At 38.1% G+C, this 19,687-nt stretch overlaps 1 protein-coding gene across 15 annotated transcripts in view; it reads right to left on the bottom strand.

Moving 5' to 3' along the window:
• The window catches only part of LOC136837505 (DIS3-like exonuclease 2), a 392,269-nt gene that overhangs the window by 77,484 nt on the left and 295,098 nt on the right, over positions 1-19,687 (bottom strand). For 2 of the 15 annotated variants that reach the window (XM_067102338.1, XM_067102337.1), the window contains exon 1: positions 9,075-9,180. The exons of the other annotated variants lie outside the window; for them this stretch is intronic. The gene's annotated coding sequence lies outside the window, so the exon portion shown is untranslated. Of the gene's footprint in view, positions 1-9,074; positions 9,181-19,687 lie in introns of those variants that run through there. 15 annotated transcript variants of the gene reach the window in all.

A 19,687-nucleotide genomic window follows, 5' to 3' on the forward strand; every position in this document is an offset into this window, starting at 1 on the left:
AAAAGAGAGAGAGAAAGAAATAGCAAATCTTATCTCGAACCAGCACGGGATTCGCTCCTGGTTTTCGGTAGTAAATTTGAGAAAATTAACTCTTACGCTGCGGAGGGCAGACAACTTTAGCATTTCCATGAACGATGATAGAGAAATTACCTCATATTTTTAAAGTCAGAAACGTTCACTGCTATAATAATTATCAACGATTTTTTTTTTGAAATCTGCCAAAAATATAATTTCAGGGAAAACTCGTACCTACATTAAAAATCGCCCATTGTCTACAAATAAAATTCATTGACAAATATAGACCTCAAAACAAAACAGGGGCTTTACAAGCGCTGTGGCCTTCGCTGGCAGATAAATTGTGCGAACTCATGAATCCACCTCACATTGTAATCTGGAGCAGCAATGCCGCAAATTCTGAAAGGACCAAAGTAACGAGGCAGGCTGCGGGATTGTACCGGCTGCACTGTGCGTTGGCACAACCAAACAATAAAACAAAAGTTGCCTATAAACATACATACATACATACATAATAAAGAAACGCCCAATACGACCACAAACACGTAAGGAAGCACACCAAGAATTCAGCAAAATGAAGATTAGTATCAGTTTCAGAGAGAAGCGTGAAGATGAATGATTATTTTCCAAGGGAAGAAGGTTTTGCACTGACAAACATTTTCTAATGAGAATGATTTAATATAATTCAAAGCTGGTATGCGCACTCAACTCCAAGTGTTCATGCGAATACGATATATGAAAAAAGCTTGTGCCGAAAGATAAACCTCAGAAAATACGTCTGTCTGGCGAGAGAATGAATTTTCCAGGATGTATGATAACCAAAAGTGCTGAAAACCGGGGATTACGAAAGAAAATGTTCCTTAGGGACTGGAAAGATATGAGTTCGTTTCATCATTTTTCCCCGGGTAAATGACTGAATTGAAATATTTAGGAACTTAAAATAAAAACTCATTATATAAACCAAAAATCAGACGACACAGCGTAAAAATTCTACATCAAGTGACGATTTGAACCACCGTTTAAGATACAGTGAAAGTTTACCAAGAACAGGGAAAAGAAAATTATTCAAATGAATTAATTTTAAAAAAGACCTTTTCACCATATCTTCCACATGGCAGGTAAACGACCATCATTAAAAATACGTATGCATCTGATGCAATCCTTATAAGACCAACAAATACAATGATCTTAAATATTCAGAATGCTGTACGTTACTTGAAACCTTCTATACACCCAGCGTGGTAGAACTTCTGTTAGAGGGATCATCTGCAACACACTCTCAAGTTTATACAGATTATTTTCGTCATACAACCGACATTCCTCTCACTCTCTCTTTCAATAGAGAACACTGTAAAGTAAGAAAGCTGTCGAAAGGAAGTCACACTTGTTTCCTAACTATAGAATGACTTGTATGCAAAAACGCGGACTTTCCCCACCACACTCATGCAGGTCTAGACTGCCTCTAACCAAGCACTGTCAAAAGACCTCTATTTATGATTCGTTCTCCTAAATGAAAACTGCATTTCCACATACAATTGCTGAGGTTAGGTGAGCATGAGAAAAGTAAATCCACAGGCAAGGAGAAAAAAAGAGAAAGAGAAATTGAAGCAAATTTAGCATGAAATTTAGAATGTCCTGTGTGTTGTCCAATTGTAGGTTTGCATAGTAGTCCGTAATAATAATAAAAATAACTGGATAAAATTTTAGATTGCTAAAGCCATTTTGGTTACGCCATACTCATTTTTTATGCAGGGTTACTTTGAGGAAAAATCGACATGTTTTTTGGCATATTGAAACCTGTACCTTTAAAATAATAATTCAATGATCAGGTTTTCAGACACATGAAATTGTGATGTAGTTGCAACAGAACTTAACTCGAAATATAGAAAGTAATCTAACCATTCAATGACTCTGCTGGACTGGATAGTGTCTTTTCTCTTGTGTGTGTGTGTGTGTGTGTGTGTGTGTGTGTGTGTGTGTGTGTGTGTGGGCGCTGTAGTAGCTGAGTCCTGGTCCTACTGCTTTCAAATGAGATTATTTTTTTTTATATTTGCTGCCAATATTCTAAGACAAAGTCCCAAAAGAAAATTCAGATTTCGAGCAATGATAATAAAACTCAACACCGGGGGTTCAGTTGTTATACCTCACTGATGTCAACATGGATAATTCCCTGTACCTCAAGTAAATGATATTTCTGAGATCTAACACACGAGACAATATCCTGTCAAGAAGGAGGTGACGAAAATTCAGGGTGGGTGTGGCGGGGAGAGGCGGGTGGAGCGGCTCAGATCTGATGTGAGCGGAGAGGTAAAAAAAAAAAATGATGATGAAGGCACTATTTAGAGAAAAAACGCCCCTTTCATCGTATCTCGCGATCAGGGAGATGCCAGAGAACCCTGAAAAAGTCATTCATTCCTCCCCAGTTTAAGGGCCCATCTCTCCTTAGCCTTATCGGTTATGTAATCAACAAACTCAAATGTTTGGTTCTTTCTGATGTATTTAAACTTTTTTCCCAAACGGAACTTTTCCCACATTACTCCATAGCATTTGCTATGCATTTCTTTTTCCATGGTAATTGAGTTTTTGTTTCCTAATCTGCGTATTTTTGTATCCATAACGAGCATAAATTTGAACTCGGTACTCTTTACCAAATAAAGGCATTTCCAAACGTTTTCCTTCTACATGCAGTTCAGTGGTCATTACAGATGCCTTTATTTGGATCTCCTGTGCACGTCTCTGAATGAAATTAGGGATCCCAAAGAATTATCAGCAGAAGGAGTTCAAAGAGTGAGGCAAGATCGTGTGCTCTGATAATTCAAAAGTGTCGGTCGGGATCAAGCACCGCAAAGGCTCTCCAAGCAATCACTTGCTCCCAAGAAAAATGATTACAAGCTCCTGAGGTTCATGCAGAGCCATGTAGACCATGATTACATTTAATTATCAGAGCCCAAAATGTTCTGTGTTGCCGCTGTGCAACAGAACTGGCCGAAAACAAATTTGCATTGCAAAGCGGTACTGCGCCTGCAAGCACGCAAATCTCGGATCCGTCTTCCCCTCGCTCATTTCCTCACGGACTCTCCTCTTCTCGCTCTCTCACGAATGAGTACAATACAATAATTACCAGAATGATAAAAGGAAGAGTAAATGTGTTTAAGACCAACAGAAAAGCAAGACGAACGATCATAGCTTGAAGCATTCCCCTCGCTCCCGAAATCATTGCAGCACTTTTGGACGCATCACCGTCATTGCTTCACCTGCTGTCGACAACTACCACCCTCCGGAACTCATTTCGATCTTTGATGGCGTTCCAGGCATCTCAGGATGAAAGCAGAGAGTCGTTACAAACCATAAAAAGAGTTGAGCCTACACAGTCCGTGTTATCTTTCTGTAACTGCCTCGCTTCCTGTAACTATCCAAAAAAAGTCTGTTTTCCGTGAACGTCTGGCTGATGTTTTATATTATAATGGTATTAAACACCTTTCAAAATATTAATCAGAATACACAAAACTATTTATTGTTTCTGGGAAAAGAAACCGCACTGACCACCGAAGCGATATTTTCAGCATTTCCATTTCATTTCCCATTGCAAAACCCAAAGGAAAAATATTAAGTTGTATAATCACTCTTTACTCAGGCAAGTCAAATGTGCAAGAAATGGGAGAAAGAGCCTGTCCTTAGGAAATAATGGATTTGGTTCTTAGGAACTTTCAAACGGCTGATCTTCAGATTCCTCAAAACCGAGTGCACGCAACGAAAATCTTTAGATTCCGTGCTTGTACATGCAAATTTATGCATAACAAGCCCTGCTGAAAACAGTCAATTTTCTAAGTTAAAGGATAATGATTGCGCATCTATAAAGGCAAAATACAATGGTTAATGGTCTTCTCGAATTATTTGATAACATACAAGTATTACAGAAAGACATAATATGAAGAAAGGCAGAATTAGAAAGATTAGTTTTGAATCTAAAATTCAATAATGAATAATACAAGTTTAGTGAAAATATTATAGTCATGCACTATACCATCTCACCAAAATACCAATTTTAGCAGCAAAATGATATTCCTACTCATCATGAGAGAGAGAGAGAGAGAGAGAGAGAGAGAGAGAGAGAGAGAGAGAGAGAGAGAGAGAGAGAGAGAGAGAGAGAGAGAACGCTAACAGACAGGAAAGTGCAGGGGGAGGGAATTTCTCGAGGTAAGTTCATTTCCGAAAGAGAGGAACCACCGCTTTTTTGTGTTACACAGGATTTCATCCCAGGCGGCAATTCGTTTTCAAAGTTTCTCATACCTCCTGATTTTTTAATGACATTGTTACATAACCTTTATGTAAAGGCACGAAAATCTTTCCTTTGCACAACAGTGGCAAAACATACGTGGTAATTTCGCAGAAACTTGAAATCTCTTCTGAAACAATTCCATACAGCCAAAGGTTCTTGCTTCCCTGAAGTTTGCCTAATTCTGCTAACAGTCATTCTCTGTCTAAAATTCAGTTTACAATAACCTGAGTTTATCACCAGAGAAACCTAATCTGTATACAGCATACTCTGACGACGTTTTGCTTTCGGACCTCGGTCGCAAAGGCAAGCCAACAGCCACCTCTTCGTACTATAAGATAAAAGGCCCAGAATTAATAGAGTATTGATTGGGTTCTTTTTTTTTTTGCAAGTCGCTGTTCCGAGCGCAAGTCACTCCCGCCTCTCCCGCCATCTCGCCCCTTTCTTGGGTAACCCACAAGGCCTACGAAACCGTTTTCCCCAAACATTGCCTACTCGCTTTTTTCTTACTCAAAACAAACCCTCAGAATCTACATAGGTGGTATAAGTCATTAGGCAAATGAGGCAAGCGTGTGATGTGCTTCCTCCGCCTTAAAATAATGTGCAGTGTGGGATATTTTGCAAGCTCATGCTTCAAAAAAATATGCCACATATAATGCCAAAAATTCAGCTTCTCTATCAGTTACGAGAGTCTTCACTAAAATCTTTAGCTAAAAGAACAAGCGCTCACACACATAAACACACACACATATACTACTATCTATATACCTATATACGTGTATGGGACTACGTTCATTAACTAATAAGTAAACAAAATTCAAACCATATTCAACCACATAACCGCATACTCTCGAACATTTGTGGTAATGTAAATTCATATTCATTCCAAAGGGAATAAAATGTAGCCCTGTGAATATAATCATACATTCATTATTCCTCAGCTAATGCATATTTAAAGGGAATCTCCTGGGGCCTCCCATGACGCGGGGGACGCGGAGGCAGGGATCAGGGATCAAAAGATTCCTAAGGCTCAGAGAAGAGCCGAGAGAGAGAGAGAGAGAGAGAGAGAGAGAGAGAGAGAGAGAGAGAGAGAGAGAGAGAGAGAGAGAGAGAGAATTAATTTTAACTGAATTCAGTGACGTGGTTATAGGTAACTCTACACCGAAAGTCTGGAAGGAATAAAGAAGGGGTCTTTTCAGTGCCAATTCCTCTAACCAGCAACTGACAGATAAATTCCATTTGCGCATGAGTATAAAAACAAAGTGGTAATCGGTGAAAATCATCCTCATGGCTATAAATAGTAATGAATGAATACTGTATGTCTATAACAACAAAATGAATATAAATAATACATTTAAGTGCGTTTAAAAGCAACTCCAATGATGCCATTTCATTACCCAGGATTTACGATCTTTGGAGAGAATTCGTACCGAATTTTACGACAAAGAATTTAGAAAGAAAAGCACTTTTTCTTGTTTGTTTATGGGCGATCCACAGCAACGATGCTTCGTTATTTTTAATGCATGCTTTCATTAACCAAATACTAAGGTTCAAAAGCCATAAAAAGCGCGCAATGCGTCAAGTGATCGGAGAGTGGGGGCCGAGGAAAAGTCTGCGGTTCATGACCGCCTAGTTTCACTTACTCCTGCTCATGTAATGCATTATTACAACAAAAGTTCAGAGTGTAAGGTTTTGAATCTGTCTACTCATCTACCTGTCTAGGAAGCCATTAGTGGTGAAACTGGTTTATAAATGCGAGCAGCTAACGTCATACTTGCATAAATTATTCATCATAATTCCCAATAAACATCATTATTTCTGCCGAGCACTTCTAGGTTTCGTTAACACAAGGGCCAGACTACACCAAAGAACAGCATTCCAGTAGACGAAACATTTTCAAAGAATTATAGGAAAAAGATGATTCAAAATGCGAGAAAAGGCTATGAAATTCATTCGTTAGACTTACTCCATCCGCATCTTATCTATCATTTGTAGTAAAGCGCTTGAGGAATATATCTTTGAAGGCTTATGTGGACACAAAATCAGATAAAATTTGAGTTTTTGCAAATCCTAAGGAACGAATATCGTAATCATGAACGCGTGAAGACCTTCAGAATAAGAATCACTCAGGCCTACGTCTAACACAACGAATGAAAGCACAAAATATCACAACAAAAAACAAGAGAAAATGGTGTAATGTCGTCACCAGTTGTGACTCATCGAGAGAGAGAGAGAGAGAGAGAGAGAGAGAGAGAGAGAGAGAGAGAGAGAGAGAGAGAGAGAGAGAGAGAGAGTGTCTATACACCCGCTGTGGCTGAAATCAATATATTTAAGGGGAAAGGGTATGTGGTCACAAGCGTGATAGAATTTCATTACAACTTATAAACTGCAAGCGCGTAGTTATGTTGCAATATTTGATCATGTGACGATATTGCACATGGGTGATAAAGGACACAAACAAGGGAAAGCTAATGAAGTATAAAATAAAAAGACCAAGGGAAACGCAACTATGAGTCATCTTATAGGCTGGACGACCCGGAGGTTACACCCGGCCGGGGCGGCGGGGGTGGGGTTGGACGGAAGGGAGGACGTAAGATGACGATGATGGTGGTGGTGATGATGGAAAGAGAGAAGAGAGCAGGAAGGAAGTAAACGAGGGATTTAAAGACCACACAAACTCCCAACCACTTCAAGACATTTCGGTTGGTTTTGGGTACCTTTTTTTTTTTCCTCACTCCCTCTACAAATCTTCATGACATCACATATTATGATATAAAGTTCTGAACAATCCACATACCCCATTCCGTCGAGAGGAAGGACAGACAGGAATTCGAAGGTTCAGTGAATATTGTTAGACTCTGAAATCAGTAATGACACCGAAATCTGACATTCAAGAGAATATGGCCATCACTGCTACCACCAAGCCTCGCGATTCTAACGTTTCAAATGTTATGGCAACGACAGTACAGCATTACTTCAAAATCATATCAAGACCCTGTACTCCAACATACAACACTGCCCGGTTCACTTCCATTTTATAAAAATGTCAAAGGATTTAACCGAGAGATTTTTTATAAACAAAAGAAAGCAGAGCTAAACAGACTGTGAGAGAGAGAGAGAGAGAGAGAGAGAGAGAGAGAGAGAGAGAGAGAGAGAGAGAGAGAGAGAGAGAGAGAGAAATGAGAAAAGTAGAAAAATGTTATCACTTAGTGGCGCTGAATGAGCAAAATCAGGAAAACACGAAGAGAATTGCACCGTGAAAGGTGTTCATTCAGGAGATCACAAGTGAACTTTTGAATGGAAATAATTCAGACGTTTCACCCTTCATGTTGGATATAATGACACATCATTCCACTCCTATCTAACTGAAAAATACACTACACCAGTTCTAACAATACTTCAGTAACGATAACCAAATTCAACTCAGATTAATAATGAAAATGAAAAATGAAAATGGTAAAAGAATCGGTGGAAAAAAAAAACGCTGATCGCACGAGAACATCAGAAACAGCTGGTTACAACGTAGAAAGTGAAAGTGGGAGGGGGAGAGGCGGGGGCGGGGGAGGACGTAGGTGGCTGAGCACAGGAGAGTGATGGCGTTTTTGCAGGAGACCCGGTGTTAAAAATGTCAGGAATTCGACCAACTTTCTTGATCTATCGCTTTAAGACCTAACCATTGCATAATGCGTTAAGAGGAAATTCTAACACAACGGACTGAAAATTTTCACAGCGAATGAAATGAACATTCGTACATATTCATCCTTTGCCATTTGAGCGTTGGTTCATGCTGACAACATACAGTAAAATGCAAAAATCTCGCAAACAGTCACTTCATTGAGGTACACCCGTTTTCGTTCACAGATTCATTTTTACACTCGTTACCTAAAAAACGATTTGCATGTCATGAGAAGAGAAATCTGGTGGCTAAAAGCATGTGTGAAAGTGTGCACGATTCACTTGAAAATCTACAAAAATCTGCAAAATCGAAAACACACAAAAGTATATCAAGAGTAATTTTTTATGATGAGAAACTTTGCATCCAGCTGATATGAAAGCTGCAAAATATGTCAACTCTTAGCAACCAAAAGGAATAGCATACACCATTCAAGATGGGCTTTACTGAATTGTACATCCTACAATGAACACGAAACACTGTTTTGGCCTCTGCCAATTTACAAAAAAGTTGTGTTTGTGGGAGGCCGATGGTGCGCCAGTGCTGAGGCTGTTCCAAATCCCTTCGGTGATTAAACACGTGCGTCTCTCCCTTTGGCAATAATTAATCGCCGTGAAGCCAACCTGACATTGCCATTTCTTTTTTCCAGAAAGCTCAGGCTGTGATCAACAGTTCCATCCACCCACACAAATCTATTTCATATTTTTCCAAAAACATTCACTGTGGACATTAGGATAAAATTGAACAACATAATTCACATTTAGTGCCGGGACCGCTGAAAGCGAGCGAGAAAAAATAATCGTAGCATTTCATTCATTCTCAACTCCAGACGGTGACATCACCACTCGATAAGACACTTCCAAGCTGAATAATTCAGCACCCGGCGAATGACTCCAGAAGAGAACGTCCTTTCCAGTTATGTTATTTTTCACTGTCAAGGACACTCACGGCGGAAAGGTTTCTTACACTATTTATCTACCACAAGACCGCCTGGCAGCCCTCTCCTTCTCCAAGTTCTCGTATCGCTATCGGGTGGTCGTCCTACGACGCAATAAAAGACACGGTAAAACAACTCAAGTCCTCAACGGAGAAGAGTGCTTGCATTCGTACAGTTGGACAGCAGGTCAGCTGGAGTGCATGTGTATGTGCGTGTGTGTGGGTGCCACCACCGCCACCTTCTGACGAAGACCTTGGCATTGGCACCACCAACACCACTCAGTCACACAACATACCGACAAACGCACAAACCGCCAACAATGACATCGCGCAAGACACAAAACCCACAGCACCATAAGGTTAATCACGCTCCAAGCTCATGTCATAGAATTTGTCATTGAATTTCGGGAAAAGGGACCTTTGAACTCTCCAATGGTGTAACAGGCAGTGATGTAATATTGAGCTTTGGGACTCTGGAAAGGTAAAGAACATTCGGAACCTCCGTTTTGCATTATCAGCCACGAGGAAGCAGCGCGATCGATCGATGGACGTTGCGCAGTGTTCGTTTTCTGTTGTTAGTTTTGAGTTCGTTTTCTTTAGTGACGGAATCCTGAGAGCGTGCTTCATAGAAAATAGGTCTCTTGATGCTTTCCCATAAAACGAGAGGTCAACAGGGACGGAGCTAGACGCCTTGGCGCCACTCTAGCAAAACTCGCAGAATATTTTCTCGCGCTGTTATGGTTCATTCCACGATGTTACTGACGGGCTCACAGGCAACTCTATATAGTGCAGCCACATGAAAGCTTCAAATGTAATTGACATGGACCCGTATCCAATCCTAATGGACACCATTAAAAAACATGGAGGTGTAAATGGTAATAAATAATACAATAACAATGACCATACACATGCTTTTTAAAACACTACAAATGGAGATAGAAGAAGTGAGCAACATGGCGTGACCATTTTCCAAATATTGTTAATAACCTCAGGATCCAATGACTGTGTAAATGCATAACTTATATGCTTAACGCTCCATCAGTTTGAAGATTTGAGGCGTTACCAAACATTTTGCTGCGAAACTCATCGAGGCGACTAATGTGGAAAAGTCTTCAAACTTTTCTTAACGGGGAGTCGATTTCAGGCTCTCCGAAGATAAAATCAGCTTTACTCCTGATTGCAGCTTTGACAAAAATGAGATGTACAAAACTCCCATAATGCGCTTCATTGAAAATAGGAAATTTCAGTTTATACGCACAAACACACACACACACACACAAAACACACACACACACACGAGTGTGCGTGTGTTTCCGCCGTGCGTACTTGAAATTTTACAAAACGTACAATAATAAATCAAAGTACAGTCTGTACATTGCTCGTTTGCGTCAAGAATGCCGATGGGAAGGAAAATAACACAATGGCGACGCAAGGACCTGCAACCGAAAGCTGCAGAGCTTCTAAAAAGACTCCAGAATGCATCCGTTAGAACAACAAAGGGAGAAGCACCGAAATTCACCGAGTTAGAAAATGGAGGGATAATGCGAGCTTCCATGTGGTGATATGTGTCTCAAGTGTCTAGACGCTGAGCCTCTAAACAGTATATAGTCGATAGACTATAAAGAGTTTATAAGGCCATGTCCAAGGATTTCTCGGTCCACTAATCAATACACGTGGCACACACACACACACACACACACACACACACACACACACACACACACACAGAGAGAGAGAGAGAGAGAGAGAGAGAGAGAGAGAGAGAGACAGAGAGAGAGAGAGGATAATCACGAGGTGTCTAACAACACGCCCAAATCTTTTTTCTCTACGTCATTTCTCTCAGGAATCGTTTCATTTCAAGCCATAGTAACGTGCATGGTATCGCCGTCGACGCAGAGGTTGGGAACTTTTTTTGAAGATGTGACAGTCAAAATATCTATCTATCTATCTATATATACCCGGTACATATACACATATATATGTATGTATGTATGTACGACACACACACACACACACATATATATATATAACTTCATCCTTTTCAGTCACACCAGTCCTCTCTGACGATCCAACTGAGAGGAGTGTGATGGACTTCTCACCACGCTATGTGAGTCATCGCTACCCTTGTCTTAACCTGCACACAGGCACAGGGTGAATGTGAATATACAAGCGCACAAACACGTCTCGGATTTGTAAATATGAGAAGGCAGGATAATCTACCCGAAAACACACACATACGGAACAAATACATACGAGAACACGCTCGTGCTCATAAAAGTTTTCGTTTGTTCATATTTGGACATGTACAAATAAGCCTACATGTAACCAAACACCCATACACAACATTAGTACTACTACTTGCATACGGAATCATTAAACCCATCTAAAGGGGAGCAGTTACTTGTTATGTGTCAGTACAGAAATAAACATACACATACAAATCACTCTTTTCTGGAACAAGAATGTATATTTCTGTATTCTTGAAATAAAACAACAAAAGTTACCACCAGCAAGAAAAATGTCCGTCGAGGAATAAGCAGCAAACAAAAGCGTAAGACAAAAGCGTAAGGGTGGGGACAGTAAAATATACTAAGGGGAAAGATCAACTAAACGAAGCATCTGTGGAGGGGTCGGGTAATAACAGGCCTTACAAATACCGCAGAGAGAGAAAATAGGAAGGATAGGGGAGAAGGCGCCCCAGAAGAGAAGCCCTGAGGTGGAAGGCGGCAGATGAAAATAGTTCTCTGAACTGCAACATACTACGCAGTATGTATATGTATAAACACGGTGAATAAATGCTTAATGATTAGGTAAACCATTTATTTATTTGTAATTCTAATATACATCGATTTAATTTCAGTGAATACGTTTTTATCCGGGGACAAAAAATCAGCTCGTACAAAACTGCAACGAAAGATGGCGGGCCTAGACTCGTACACTTATGGAAACACCTTATAAGCGTGTCAGAAATATTTCGAGGCACGAACCGGAGTAACTACAGCACTTTTAGCTATAACGTCTCATACTTTTAAGAATGTACATACGAAGCCAAATTTATTCTGTTAGAAAATTCAGTATCGATAACTATGCAGAGAGCTTGTCAAAGCTTCCTCATCTCCCATTATCAGCCTAGGCTGACAATAAGAGTCGGAGTAACTCTAGAGAGAACTTTTGTCATTCTTGACGCATTTTCAAGAATAGGCAATTGCATATTTTCATTGTCATTAATAATAATAATAATAATAATAATAATAATAATAATAATAAATAATAATAATAATAATAATAATAATACTCTCTCACCACTGACACTAGCGTTGTGAAATATACCACCACCTTTATTGATGATCTTGTTATAACCACACAATCGCAACAACGGAGTAAGCAATAGAAGACTAAGCAAATGAACAAGACAAAGAACCGCAGTTCCTGCAAAGACGAATGAAGAGGAGGAGGAAGAGGAGGAGGAGGAGGAGGAGGGAGGGGAGGAGTAGGAGGAGGAGTCCCTGAGAAACCCAATCCATGACGTCACAACACATCAGCCAGTGTAAAGAAGTTGTAAATGATATCTTCTGAGGCCTTCAACCAAACTGGAACGAACTGGCAGCGTTTTCTGCAAGGGAGAGAGAGAGAGAGAGAGAGAGAGAGAGAGAGAGAGAGAGAGAGAGAGAGAGAGAGAAGGGTGAGCTGATTGATTGCTTATCGTTCTGAAACCCCTTTCCTGAGGAGAAATATGGCAAGGCAATATCATGAAGGAGAGAACCTATATATTCGAACTTTAGGAGCACATGCTAATGCAGCTGTCATGAAGTCTAATGGGAACCCTTATTTCTTAATTGATACTACATTCTCGAAGGATGTCCAGATACCATGTAACTTAACGGAATATATTTGTTTGTGAAGTTGTTAGTTTTCAAGTATTGTAATTTCTCAAGTGCTGAGTGTTTGAGATCTTTATAGGTAAAGACACATTTGAAATTTGCTCTAGTAAGAAGAGAACATGTACTGAGAATTCATCCATCAGATGGGGATATCGCTGAGAATCATAATTGCTGTAAGAATATCTATATTTCTATACACACACACACACACACACACATATATATATATATATATATATATATATATATATATATATATATATATATATATATATATATATGTATATATGTATACAGTATATGTATATATATATATATATATATATATATATTATATATATGAGCATATAATCACAAATGAAGTTTTGGCCGTTAATTAAGCGAGTTCCACCAACAAAATCCAGCGGACCTTTTTTTTCCCCCTTCTGCACTTACGCCTTGTACGAGTGGACAGTTACTGCAGATTCGAATCGAAGGCAAGAAAACATTTTCCAAAATGCTTCAAGTTAGCACCTGGAAAACATCTGGCAGAGTTTTCCAGTTCATTTCGGTAATGTGATGAAAAGCGAAGAATTTTGGGTCTAGTATCTTTTAAGAGTTACGTGGGGCCTGCGGAAACGCGATCAACCTTTGTACCTCAAGGAAAGAATGCCCCCTCTTAAAGGTGTGCGGAATTAATTTTACCACTGGTTAACGAAATAATGTTTTTATCTGCGCCTGTGTGTGTGTGTGTGTGTGTGTGTGTGTGTGTGTGTGTGTGTGTGTGTGTGTGTGTATCTCACAGCACGATATCTCAAGAGGTACCAAAAGCTTTCGTGTTACTTTAACGTTTACTAGGTACGAAGTTGAGTTGAAATGAAAGAGGGTTGCAAAGAACATAAAGAATCACAAGAAGTAGAGGCAAAAGTCAGCAAAGACTATAAAAACTAATGTAACAAGTTAAAAATCAAATGATATAAAATATACGAACAAGCCTAACAGGTGGTTATACAGAAACATTTAAAGCTCTTGGCAGCAAAGGTGCCAAATTTGAATTTTCATGATACTTCAGGAAAACAGATACAGTAACAGTTTTATTATATACAGTAACATTCTAAAAGAACTTTGGCCTAGTCACATTCAGTCCCATAATCAAAATAATTCGTGTGTAATAATTACGCATTCGACACTTGAGTTCATAACCTATATTTATGATGTAAAATCCTGATTGCAGTTTAAATTCTTTGCAAGTAGCCAGAGAAAATTCTTTTTTAACTTGTTACCTGACCTCTACCAGTAGTCTATTTTTGTTTTTGTTTTTGTCGCGCCATTTATTTCTGTAGCCAGTTTTATTACACTCATCCCTGTACCTTGTAGCTTCATCCTAAGTTCAAATCTTGTCGCGTCTGTGTCTATATGTAACTGTATTTATTCATGACATGCACATATATTATAGACTTTAAACCATGAACCCTTCTCCCTTTTAAAGTTGATAAGAAACTTCCATCTTGAGCAAAATGAGGTCATCCAATTATGGGGACACACAGGACACAGGGCCAGGATTAGGAGGTAAAATGGATTCAGGTCCAAGCATAAACATATGCATGTTAAACTGAGAGAGAGAGAGAGAGAGAGAGAGAGAGAGAGAGAGAGAGAGAGAGAGAGAGAGAGAGAGAGAAGTAATGTATACACTTGATTCTATAGACGTGGTGCGCATAAATGACTGAGGTCATACAACGCGACCTGACATTCTTCTTGGTATTCAGTCCTGCTTTCCACCACCTTACTGACAGTTGAATCTAGACATCCCGCCCACCATTTAGCCATCTTCCTTAACTTTTTTGTTCTACAAAAAAAGTGTGCCATTTTTATTTATTAGTCAGTCAAGTGAATAACCTGTAATCGTGCTCTCTCTCTCTCTCTCTCTCTCTCTCTCTCTCTCTCTCTCTCTCTCTCTCAGAGATGAAATCTCATCTAGAACAAGAGTAAGAGTTCACCATTGGACGGGTTGGTATCGTTCTCGGCTAGCACTCTGCTGGGCCAGCGTTCCATTCTCCGACCGGCCAATGAAGAATTAGAGGAATTTATTTCTGGTGATAGAAATTCGTTTCTCGTTATAATGTGGTTCGGATTCCACAATTAATTAATTAATTAACACCACATGTAAGACGTAGGACGCACTCAGGCACATAATAATAATAACCGTACTTCTGGCATCACTTCTGAACTGAAATCAATTGGTGGCGAAATTTGATTCTGCCCTAATGACATCAGTTTATCCAAAGTAATGCTGAATACATAGTCTTTTTATATTTGAACCCAATGAATGTAAAATTAGTGTTGAATATCACCTAAATACGCAACTTCATATTTTAATTGAGTTTCAAGCAGAATAATATTTTGACATATTCACTGAAATGACACAGATTTCTACGGAATCAAGAATACTGAAATACAAAAAGTGAAAGCATCAAATGCATACTGCATGAGAATAAATATTTAGTACTGATGACAAATAAAATACAATATACATATGTACATGATATACATACATTAATTACCAGCATTATCGCTACTGGAATACCAGCTTCAGACGAGACATTTGAACTAGGGTACTAAGAAGGCAAAATGTAATTTCTTGTTATGTCAGTCCTAAGCATAACGACCACTTGGATAATTTACTGAAGGAATGAGACGTCTTCTGAATATTGGTTCTCCCTTATGAGCCAGATTTTAGAATTATATATATTTACTATTTGAGCATATTTTCTCTCTCATGCAATTTTTATTAAAGTCAATGGCATTGGTTGCAGGTACAATCTTCTTATCTAGACTTTGAATCAGTCTACACTTCTTATTTTTCTCTTCTGGCAAGCTTCTCAGGAATAAGGAAACATCATAGGGGATTCTTTCCATTTACTTGTTCTTTTTCTAGTAGAAGGACCGTTTCCCCACCTCTCGCGGCAGCTTCATCAGGACTGTATTATAAAACCGTGTATGGTGATTTATAATCCAGTCCTGATGAAGCCGCTGAGAGAGGTGGAGATGGTTCGTCGACTAGAAAAAGAAAAAGTAAATGGAAAGAGACCTGAATTATTTTTCCTTATTCCTGAGAACCTTGCCAGAAGAGAAAAAGAATTAGTATAGACTGATTCAAAATCTTGATAAGAGGATAGTATCTGCAAAAAATGCCATTGAGTTCAATAGAAATTATACATACACACACACATATATATATATTATACATATATATATATAATATATATATATATATTGATATATATATACTGTATATATATATATATATATATATATATATATACTGTATATATATATATATATATATATATATATATATATATATATATATAAAAGTGAATGTTTGTATATTATTTGTTTGTCCACTACAGAAATCCAAACTGCCTGACAGACCCAGACAAAATTTTGCACATGGCCTCTATGTCACCCCAGAAAGGTTTTCGACTCAAAATCAAACCCCTACCCCGTGACAGACATAAAAACACAGACAAAACAAATGAAATATTCGTTTTTACGTCACCATTTCCTTCAGTTTTCTTGGTTTATTCTCATTTTTCACCTGACGCTTCACCTTTTCTTCTGGCACTGCCAGAAGTATGATTAACCTACAACAATAAATCCCCTATAACATCAATTTTTGATCAGAATTTATGTGTATTTTGATCATAATTTATGATAATAATTAATATAATTGTTTACTGCCTCGATAAAATCTGCGCTGAAAACCTAAATCGATCATTTCTTTCCTTAGTAAGCGAAGCCGAGTCCACGCACGCATAGTAGTGGCCTAACGCAATGATTTCAGCCAGTAGAAACCACCAAACTCTCTCTCTCTCTCTCTCTCTCTCTCTCTAGGCATCACTCAAACACTTTGGAGCGAAATCTATCTCTATCTGTGAGGTTTTTTACTAAATTATTACCTTGAGAGAACAACAACAATTTACGATGCAAAAAAGTGTAAAGCAACGTCTGCATATGAACAAAAAAAAACATTAGTCAGCAACTTTTGGTACATATAGTATAGAAGTTGAGATGATATATCATTATTCCTCAAATGACTCCATAACTCTAATAACCACTTCTTTGCAAGAGCAAGCAACCATAAAAGGAATATATACAGAAAAATAACTGTTATTTATACACACGCGACATCTGGAAACTATTTCATCATGCGAACACACGATCCTACATCATTTATTACATGATCACCAACATCATGTAGAAGAACAACACACTGTTAGATGTGCTGGAATAATTGAATTATCACCTTGGACACTCCAGTGGTTGTAAATAATTATCATGCAAATTGATAAAACACTTCAATGCATACGGAAGATATGTTTCTTTTCACGTTGCTTGGTACTGATTACTCGGAAGATAATGGCTGAAAATTCTAGATTAAAACTTTACAGGAATGTAGATCATTACATTTGGAAAACTTCTCTGAAAGGCACTTGGAGGGTAAATGTATTAGATGCAAATAAGGATTAAATTAAGAAATGGCAACTACTGCACTTCAAGTAACTCAAAGTGCTCACGGCTTACACAACACGTCAATTCATACCTTTTGCTGATGTAATCATACACAGTAAGGAATAGTATTCGCATCATTTAGGAAAATAAAATTGTTTATGGTTATGTATTAGAATGATATATATTCATTTCTAGGTTTTATCAACACGTATTTATTCAGAACAATAAATAACAGACTGACTAACATTCGTCCAAGAGGGTTAAGATTTTGTCTGATTCATGATTATGTTATTGTACAAATTGACCAAGTTTATAGATGCTGTACGTGTAACTTTATACACAATTCTACGTTAAGGAATTTGATGCCATTGTAAAGAGAAAGAATTGTAATCTATTATGTTATGCTAAAAAGTCCCTAAAACCAATATAAAAAATACATATCACAAGTTGAAGTTTGCCATATAGGAAAGTGTTTTGCCACTTTTTTCATAATATGATGATGGGGTGGAAGGCTAACTCTCAGAGCAATTCACTTGATAATAGGAAAGAAGTAAAAAGGCGTAACAGAGTATAGATTAAATACTTCTCGTTAAAAAAAGACATCTATTCTCATACAATATTAATGAGTGAGTTTAAATTACAACTGAGGGGTTGGTTCAGTTTTTTATGAATTTGACAGTGGAGTAACACATAGTAACACATGATTAGCCTAGGCCTATACCTAATTGTCTGTATCACATGGTAATATTGTTTTAGATTTTTATTTTATGATTTGGACTTATAATGGCCTACAAATAGCGTTGAAGGGTCTAACAGTGAAATGAATAATGCCTATGCATAATTTATTCATATTCTGATCAGAGTGTCTGAGATGCTTCCGAGATACAGCGGCAAACTGTCACGAAATTGGTGAAAACCTGTCCACACGTGCAATTACCTATCAGTTGGTCAGAAGATATTTAGGTAATACCATCAGTTCACCCGTTCTAGTGAGTGGACTGTCCGTGCCCACAAACCGTTGTCTACATATATGTTTTAACGGCAGTTTCGATGAACTGACAGAAGAAATGACAGGTCAACTTGATCGTGAGTACAAAGCTTTAGGTTGCTGAATTCTATAATAGTTTGTGGTGTGTTAAGAGAAAAGTGAGAAAGAGTGTGACAGGAGAAGAAGAGAGAGAAGAGAGGGGTGTTAGGGAGGAGAAAGAAGGAGAGAGAGAGAGATAGTTTACCGAATGTCATTCAGAGTATTTCCGGGCAGCTAGTATATATATATATATATATATATATATATATATATATATATATATATATATATATATATATATATATATATATATATATATATATATGTGTGTGTGTGTGTGTGTGTGTGTGTGTGTGTGTGTGTATTATAAACACATATGCATACTAAGTTTGTAACTTGAAAAATATTATAAAGGAAAAGATTAGTAGACAATTCTACAAAACAGATCCAATGACATGCAACTTTCTTCCTCATTGTGACTGTTCTTTTCCTTCATCATCTTCCAGTGACCATGAAATCTGAAGAATTCACCTGTCATCATTCTCCCGTAATGGCTGACAGACCTCCCGCTGTTGTGGTTGATTTGGATTTTGCCGTTTTAGCCACCAGGGAGGGAGGAGAAGGGAGCTTCGGCCATAACCTTGACGCAAGAGTTGAGCCAAAACTCAGTTTCTAACCCTAAGACTTCTAAATAGTCCCTCAGCCTTCCAGAAAACCTCCCATGCGATAAAGACAAATTATTTATGTTCACTGATGAAAACTAACGATGGATATGAAACAGTTCCTCATGCTTAAATTTCATCGATTCAAAAACAATGTATTTCAGGGGTTCAGATAGCATTTTGGCTTACCATGTAGAATGTGAATGTAAGTCATACATACATAGTTACATATGTAAAATGAATCATGCAATTCGCCGTCATAAACACATGATAAACGCTTGTTTTAACGCTGAATACTAATGCTAGGTGTGAAGCAAGTACCGGCATATTAAGATTCAGTACAACATTATTCAGAAATAATGTTAGTAATCTCAACACGCGCAGGCAGTATTCACTTAGAGTGAGCGCTCATTGGCATGTTCAACGCAACAGCATACGAAAAACTGACAGAACTCAATATTACGAGAAGGAAAGAAAAAATTCTGTACTAAGATTCCAAACTGTTACTATTACTCTTAAGGTGAAGCATTAATTTTATAACTATTTTGCTCACTTATAGTTCCCTCAGTTTTAAAGTCTTGATCACACTGGACAAGTAAGATTTCTGAGTGACCTCATTATACGAGTGAAGCTGAACTACTTTTAAGGTCACAGGTCTATTTTTCTGACAAAATGCCAAAATTTCATCAATTATCTAATTTCTATTTGATATACAACAAAACTCAT

Source organism: Macrobrachium rosenbergii, chromosome 59, assembly GCF_040412425.1.
Source record: "Macrobrachium rosenbergii isolate ZJJX-2024 chromosome 59, ASM4041242v1, whole genome shotgun sequence".
Lineage (NCBI taxonomy): Eukaryota > Metazoa > Arthropoda > Malacostraca > Decapoda > Palaemonidae > Macrobrachium > Macrobrachium rosenbergii.